The sequence below is a fragment of the Ursus maritimus genome, unplaced genomic scaffold (genome assembly GCF_017311325.1).
Source record: "Ursus maritimus isolate PB19 unplaced genomic scaffold, ASM1731132v1 scaffold_1, whole genome shotgun sequence".
Taxonomy (NCBI): Eukaryota; Metazoa; Chordata; class Mammalia; order Carnivora; family Ursidae; genus Ursus; species Ursus maritimus.
The window spans coordinates 36,204,085-36,212,616 of NW_024423343.1; the positions used below are offsets into that span (position 1 = coordinate 36,204,085).

An 8,532-nucleotide genomic window follows, 5' to 3' on the forward strand; every position below is an offset into this window, starting at 1 on the left:
AAATGTACTTATGTATCTAAGAGGTAAAAATCAAGAGAGGTGGAAAGGGGGACTAACTATAACCATTTTCTAAAACTCACAACAAATTTTGGTTAACTCCTAACAGTTGGTTAGGCTAATGCACTTCAAAAAAAAGTATTCATTATTTGAGAACTCTTGAGTACTGACTCTGCTTATCTTTAGCAAAGATGCTTAAAAAAAAAAAAAAATCAAGTACCATATTCTACCTGCCCATCTGCATGTGCCCAGCCTCAGTCCCATCATCTTTGACAATTGTTTTCAGACCAACCTCATCTTCTACTCCTTGAACTCCATGCCAGAGAGTTCTTTGGATATGTTGTGCTCTTTTTAATTCAGTGGCTCCATTAACATAGTCAGATTCCTCATTTTTTAAGACCAAAATATCCCCTCCTATATAAATTATTTTCTGGCATCCTGGGCAATTGTTCACTTCCTCCTCTGCAGTTCCACTTCTGCTTTTATTTTCTGTAAGAACTTATCACATTATGCAATACTTATCTGCCATATGGATGCTACCATTAGACTCTGATCTCCAGAAATGGCACCTCTTATGGATCTCTGTGTCCCTGACCGTCAACACGGTAATCAAAAGGGACTCAGTGAGGGTTGGCTCCATGAATTATTTGAAATAGGTAACTAAATTTTGCTAATGAATTATAGGTATAAAAGCCTATAATGGAATAATTACCATAACAGTTTCTAACACCAGCTACCTGTTAATAATGTGCTCTTTGATAATCCATCAATGTAAAAATCCTCTGCTTATTCATGATTACTATTCATACAGAAAGGTTGTGAGTAGTCAGTGCTCATTTCTAGGGTACTTTACCTATGTTTTACCTATTTGAATGAACATATGAAGCAGTGCCCTTGAGAAACAATCAATGCTAACCTCAGCAACTTGATCACTCATGTAAATCTATGCCTGATCAATTCCCTCACAAGTATTGCAAATAGGCCTAGGTATGTCTGACTCTGAGGATGCATGCAGGTCTCCCAGAGAATGTAGTACACATGCTCAAGTAACTCTGAGCACCTGAATTAACCGTCTCATGATTCTAAACACCTATACCCTATTATTACATAGCACAACCCTTGGTATATGGTAGATGATCAATGTGTGCTATGTTGATTAAATACAGTGGTCTTGATTTAAATAGTATAATAATCTCCGCATCTTTCTCTACACTTTCACTGTTTCTATCCCTAGTCAAAGGCAGTTTCTCTCTTTCAGCACATCTTTCAGCAAGGAAATAAATCCTTTTTCAGAATGATTTTCTATAGTTATTCCTCTTGAGATTAGTTCAGCTTCCATTGCCAGCATTTGATGCCTCAAATAGAAATCCTTTTAGCTCCCCATTTCAGAATTTGCACTGAAATAGTAACAAGTTTAATCTGATCACACAGAAATAGTATCTTTTCATTGGGCTCACAGCCATTGTGAGCTTTCTTAAATTCACTCTCAAGACTTTGCTAAATGACTTTTCTGCAAGACAATCAAAACTGCTTGTCTCCTAATTTTTCTCCAACTTTTTTCTTTTCTAAAACTGTTAGTATTTATTTTTCCACAGTCAACTTTCATTTATATTTCTCTCCCTGAGATGGACTCCTTGGTCTAAGGATATGTCACAGGAATGTTGTCTTCTATTGGCCCACTTTTAAATACTATGGAGTCACTTTTTTGTCTGTGTCCAAGTAGAATTCAGTGTAATCAAGAAATTGGAGAGAAGTGCTTCTTTACATTCCTGTTAAAGATGGTCATGAGGAAGTAATTATACCTGTTATATGAGAAAAAATTCTAAACATATTTCTCTATGCAAAATCTTATATAAATTCAGGTTGATAGAACATCGGTGTTTAATGTATTAGTTTGGACTGCTATAACAAAATACTACAAATTGGGTGGCTTCAACAACAGACATTTCTCAGAGTGCTGGAGGCTGGGAAATCCAAGGTCAAGGGACCAGCAGATTTGGTTACAGATGAGAGCTCTCTTTCTGGGTACAGATGGCTGCCTTCTCACTGTGTTCTCACATGACACAGAGAGAGGGAGAGCAAGCCCTCTGGTGTCTCTTATAAGAGCGTTAATCTCATCGTGAAGGCCCTGCCCTTATGACCTTTCTAAATCTAATTATCTTCCAAAGGTCCCATCTCCAAATACTATTACACTGGAGGTTAGAGCTTCAATATATGAACCTTGAATGGACACAACTCCATCCATAGATTAACATAACCTTATAAAAAAGAACAAATTACAGTTCAAACGCAGCCAACTCATTCTTCCTTTATAGTGAATATCTTTATAATTCTCATTAAAATTTTGATCCCAATTTTTGTAATGGTAAAATTTTTTAAATGACTGCTAATATGACAAATGACATTTGAGGAATTCATTTTATTGCAAGGAATTACTTTTATGAATTTTATTATTCATTGGGCTTTTGAGATATCACTATTGAAAAAATTGTAAGAGTGGTTGAAATTAAAAGAGTGACAAAACAAAATAAAATGGAGACACAGAACAACTGGAATTCCTGTATATTGCCAGTGATATACTGAAATTGTACTCATTTATAAGAGTGAACTGGGAAATACTAAAAATAAAAGTCTATCAACAGTAAAATGGGTAAAAAAGATTGTGGTGTAGTCATACAATGGAATACTGCATAGCAAGAAAGAGAATGAATTGATATCCAGTAAATGAATCTCACAGACATAATCAATGAGCAAAAGCAGCTAGACAAAGGAGTATGTATCAATTTCACTTATATGAATTTCAAAAACCAATAAAACAATCATTGCTGATCAACATCAGAATAGTAGTCATCTTTGAGTGGAAGGAGGCATGAAAGAGTCTTCTGGGGCTAGAAGCGTTCTGTATCTTGATCTGGGTGTTGGATACAGCAATACGTTGTATACTAAAATTCCTCAGGTATATACTTAAGATACATGTACTTTATGGCACACATATCATACCTCAATAAATATTAAAAATAATTTTAAAAGAGGATTTAAAAATATGATTAACAACCTGACCCACACTGTAGCCCAACAGATGCCTAGACAATGGTGAACCCTATGTTCCTCAAAAGTAACTCACTGCTTTGTCCACTGACTTCTCCAAAAGATGCCCTTATGAAATTCCATACACACAGAAGCCAAATCATGACCTCGAGGCTCTATGGGAGCCTTCATCTAAGTATGGCAAAAATGCACTTTTCTTACAAAATTAACTTTCCACTTTGCCACTTAGCCTCAAAAATAATAAAGTCACTGTATCGCCATCTATACATTAAGTCTGCGTCCATATTTAATTTAGATCATCCAAAATAGGGTGCTTGAAAGGTAAAAGGAATACTGTTAATAATTACTCAGGGACAACATTCTTAAACCAAGATTGTCTCAGACGAACCGGATGCATGGTTGTATTTTGTACAGGTGCTACACAGATTTCAGGACGGTGGTTTAACGTGTACAAAAGTGAGGTTGCCATGAGGAAGAAACAGGGATCTTCAAAGTTTCTCTTCCAATCAACATACATATATACACATATAGGCAGATGTGTTCATCTCCTGCTTTTTAAACTACATATATACATTTATATACTCCTCTACACAAAAAAAAATTGTAATAAATTTTTTAGGTTATGTTAAAAGCAATCACAAAACCCAGGATTAAAGTAATAGGCATGGGTATAGTATGGCTATGCTTGCCATTACGGTAAAGAGTTCAAGTCACTGATTGGTCTTTGATTATATCCATATTCTTTTGATAGGTAATAAGATTTATCAGTGGGCATGAATAAGGAAGGGGCAGTGCCAAGGTTCTCATGAGTGCAGTGCCTACTGTTTGTCTAGGAGGCCATTATTAGGGATGTATTTGATCTCACAGTCATCTGCGATGAGCAGCTTTTCAACCACCATGTCTTCAAATTCATTTACATTAAACTCAATAAAGCACCACTTCTCAGTGATGTGATTTTCTTCAGGCAAGAGAACTTGAACTTGGTCCTATACAGGGCCTCAACCACATGTTTCTTGTTCTGCAGTTTGGTATGGATGGACATAATGACTTTGTCAATATGGACCCTGGCCACTCTGAAGGCACCACTCATAAATGTCTGTAGCCCATTGGTTCCAGCACAAGACAACATCTTCTTGATACAGATGATGTGGAGGGGTGGAGCCATACTTGGATGTGAAAGCCATATTTGCCACCACTTTTCACCATGTACTTGTTGGCACAGACAGAGGAAGACTACACGGCTGCAAAAGAGGTTTGTTCATATTCATCTGATACCATGTGGCCATGGTGTGGTAACGCATCTGCTTTTGCCTTCTTCCATCCCAGGTCAAAGATGTGGATCTTGGCATCAGGGACATCTCTGCAGAAGGGAGACTTTATATATGGCTTGTTCTTACAATATGAGTAACACCAGCAGCGCAGTGACCCACAGCAACACCATAATCTTCTGTGGGGTCCCAATGGGAAAGAAGAGGTTGGATCCACATTTTTTGGTAATGTCTTTGTTTGGGAAGGAATTCTTTTACACAAAACCACCAGTTATTTGGGCTATAATTTTATTTTTTAAAAAAACCCAAGTTTTAAATATTAAGGCAGGAGTTGTTCTTTGGGCATAAATATGAAGAAGCTTCAGTTTACATACTACAGATATGTTATAGCACAACCAGACACTCAGATAACATCGAAAAGGGAGATGTTGATTTTTCTCTTCCTCTTCTACCACTTTTCCTTGAAGTTAGTGGCATGGCCAGGGGCCAAAGATGTGACAGGATCAAGGAGGTAGCAACATGGTTGCTACATATAAGTAGTTGAGCACATAGATACATATATTGATCATAATACTAGTCAGGTTCTCAATGAAATACAAGGCAATGTTAGCTGCTAGGGTGGGAAGAGCTCCTATTTTGGAGAATAGGAAAGCAAGCATCCTGGGAGGTACAAATTTAGCATGGTGTTCAGTGACCTTTTGAGATTTGTATTGGTTTCTTATTGCTGCTGTAACAAATTACCAATTACTTGGTGGCTTAAGACAACACAAATTTATTGTCTTAAATGGTAGAGGTCAGAACTCTGATATGGATTTCACGGGGCTAAAATCAAGGTGTCAGCAAGGCCACACTCCTTCGGGGGGCTCTAGGAGAAAATCTACTTCCTCGCATTTTCCAGCTTCTAGAGGCTGCCTGCATTCTTTGATCATGATCCCTTCCCCCTGCCCTTCAAAGCCAGCAGTGTAGCCTCAAATCTCTCTCTTTCTCTCTCTGACCTCTGTTTCCATTGCAACAGCTCCTACTCTGCCTCTGCCTCGGTCATCACATCACCTTCTGTGAATCTGGTTTGAGACATGGGCATCTTTGGTGGCGAGGATTATTCTTTCTACCACATGCTGTGACTCTGCAATGAGAGTAGTTTAAAAAAAAAAAGTTGTACTTTTCTATGGCTGCTGGGCGGGGGCGGGAAGGCATTCAGGAAGCAGAAGATTTGGTTTTTCCAAGACTGTAACTCTGCCAGCCCTGGAGGGAGAAAGGGAAAGAAGGTAATTCTAGTAATGGATCTAAGAATCTTAAGTTGGATAGAAAAGAAAGAGAAGACCTGGTGGAGATAGAAGGGAGGCCTGTTAATGAGATAAGGCCAATGGGCTAAAGATCTCACAGGGCCGAGGAACTGCTGAACGGGTGCCTACAACACACTAGTGGATGCGAGGAGGCAAGATTTCAGCCGCGTTCATTCATGATGTGGATGAGAAGTCACATCTTGAATGTGGTGTGAAGGTGTGACCCCAGGAAAGGACAGCTGAGGTGGGACAAAAAGAACATTTACTGGATGCAAGAGCATCACTTCCAAGTATTCTAGGAAAGCTGTAAAAAGGAACCTCATTGAATGAAGAAGGTGAGGGTGATGTCTGTCAACAAGTGCAGCCCATGGGACCGGGGCGGGGGGGGGTGGGATTTCCCTATTTCCCTAGCAGGCTTACTTTACCGATCCTGTAGATTTGGCTTATTAGCAAAGCTAAATGCAAATTGGGTATCATTAGAAAATTAAAATCATTCTATACTAAACCTTTTCATGGACTGCTAGACATCTGGGTTAGTGTAATGAGCTAAATTGTGTCCCCCAAAATATATGTGTTGAAGCCCTTCCTCTACTACCTCTAAGTGTGACTATATTTGGAGATTGGGCCTTTAAAAAGGTGATTAAGTTAAAGTGAGGCAGACAGACTGGGCTCCAATTCCATCTAATTGGTGTCCTTATAAGAGGAGGAAATTTGGACACCCAAAAAGAGAAAGACCGGGGATGCACTTGCACAGAGAAAAGACCATGTGAGGACACGGTGAGAAGGCAAGCATCCATCTGCAAGTTGAGGAGAGAGGCCTCAGGAAACCAAACATGAAACCTTAATCGTGGACTTCATGGGTTCCACAACTGTGAGAAAATTCTTGTTGGTAAGCCATTTAGTCTGTGGTATTTTGCTATGGCAGCCCCAGCAAACTAATGTACCTAGTTTGTTTTAGAGATTATGATTTAGAAATTGTTCCTAATTTTAACACTACTTTAGAAAGTCCTTTCTATCTGGAAAGTTCTTTTTTAGGATCTCAAGATTCATTCCATTTTCCTTCATCTTGGATTCTCTGAATCTTAATGAAGGGGGCACTGAGAAGCATTCATGTGAGTGGAGGAAAGGTAGGTGGTGACCCATTCCCCATTGGCCACCAGACTTCGCTTCAGTCCGCATGGATGCAGGCTTGGTCCACGGAGACTATATTGTGAAATGCTCGTCGGCAAGAACACACACCAAGTCTTTTCCACAGTCTGTGTCTGGAAAAGTTTGAGTGCAAGCTGGCAGTAATTTAAGAACAACCTAGGAGTCCAAGTTCTTTTTTGCCTTCCTCTACCACATGTCTTCCTTGTGGCAACTGATTTTCCATTGGCAGGCAGACAAAGGTTTTGTCATATTTGAGTTAAGGTGTTCCTGCTAAAACATCCAGGAAAACAGCAGAAGGAGAAGAGGAGGTTGTACAGGCCTAAGCAGCAAAAAGTGAAACACGTAAATTAAACGAACGAACTATAAAAGGTGGCTTGACAAGATGACCCACATTGTACTACAAACACATTAGAGAGGCAATTTTATCTATTTGAAAATGTTACAATGGGAACATAATGTCGTGACATCGTGTAGTTCAACTTTTGCTTCTTAGCTACCATGACATTAATTTGTAGATACCTTTCTACTCTCTCCGATCTTGAAGTATTTATAGAAACTGCCAAGCTTTTGGCCTCCAAGCAACTTGTGGATTTCCCGTAGGGAAAAAAAAAAAGAGTGGAAATTGGTCAGTAAACACAAGTCGAGTGGGAGTTTCGGTGTTGTTTATTTCCCCTGTCACCAATCTGACTCATCACCGGTAGCAGAACTCTTTTGTAAGGATCTGCACCTGGTGCAGTCAGTTGAAACAGGCCCTCCGCATGGTTCACTGTAACAACCTTGAGCACAACGTCTGCAGCGCCCGTCAGATAGCACACTCCATCTTTACGGTGTCCCACGAGGCCTTCCCACTGCTCCACCAGCGAATGCGCCAGGTGCTGGGTAGATGCTCTCATCCAGAACGTCTCTGGATGCTCCATTCAATGCCCAAGAGGCTGTGTATAAATAGTAGTCCTGCCACAAATGCCTCCCACTGCCAAAAATACATGGCAAGAGAAGTGTGTGTAGGGGCACCTGGGTGGCGCAGTTGTTAAGCGTCTGCCTTCAGCTCAGGGCATGATCCCGGCGTTATGGGATCGAGCCCCACATCAGGCTCCTCCACTATGAGCCTGCTTCTTCCTCTCCCACTCCCCCTGCTTGTGTTCCCTCTCTCACTGGCTGTCACGATCTCTGTCAAATAAATAAATAAAATCTAAAAAAAAAAGAAAAAAAGAAAAAAGAAAAGTGTGTGTGTTTGAATGCGTACAGCACAAAGGGGTGCGTGCATTTTTTAAAAAGACTTATTTATTTATGAGAGAGAGGGTGAGCAAGCAGGGGGAGGGGCAGAGGGAGAGAGAGAATCCTGAAGCAGACTCTGTGCTGAGCGCGGAGCCTGACCCAGGGCTCGATCCCAGGACCCTGAGATCATGACCTGAGCCGAAGTCAAGAGTCAGACTCTAAACTGACTGTGCCATCCAGCATCCTGTGTACATGTATTTTTAAACAAATAACAGAGATAAAGGCATAATTATCACTCTTTCCTCCTTCACATTGGAGTCTCTTGTACTACGAGAAAACCAATCTCAATATGTTACATAAAATCATAGAACCCAGCCCTTCTTTTTAAAACAAATGAGGCCCAAAGACTGTTCGATGTCTCATGGAAGGTCACAATGATTTCTTAGTATTTGATCAAACATACCTGCTAGAAGTTTACAGGCCCTGGTCCCACAAGTTCTGATTCAGTGAGCCTGTGTACATCTACATTTCATGTGTAAAAATCCACATTTTGTGTGTAAAAATCTACATTT

The 8,532-nt window shown here is 40.0% G+C and overlaps 1 pseudogene; it reads right to left on the bottom strand.

Moving 5' to 3' along the window:
- Nucleotides 1–3,848: 3,848 nt before the first annotated feature.
- LOC103659942 lies at nt 3,849–7,662 on the bottom strand (annotated as a pseudogene).
- Between the last annotated feature and the right edge of the window lie 870 nt (nt 7,663–8,532).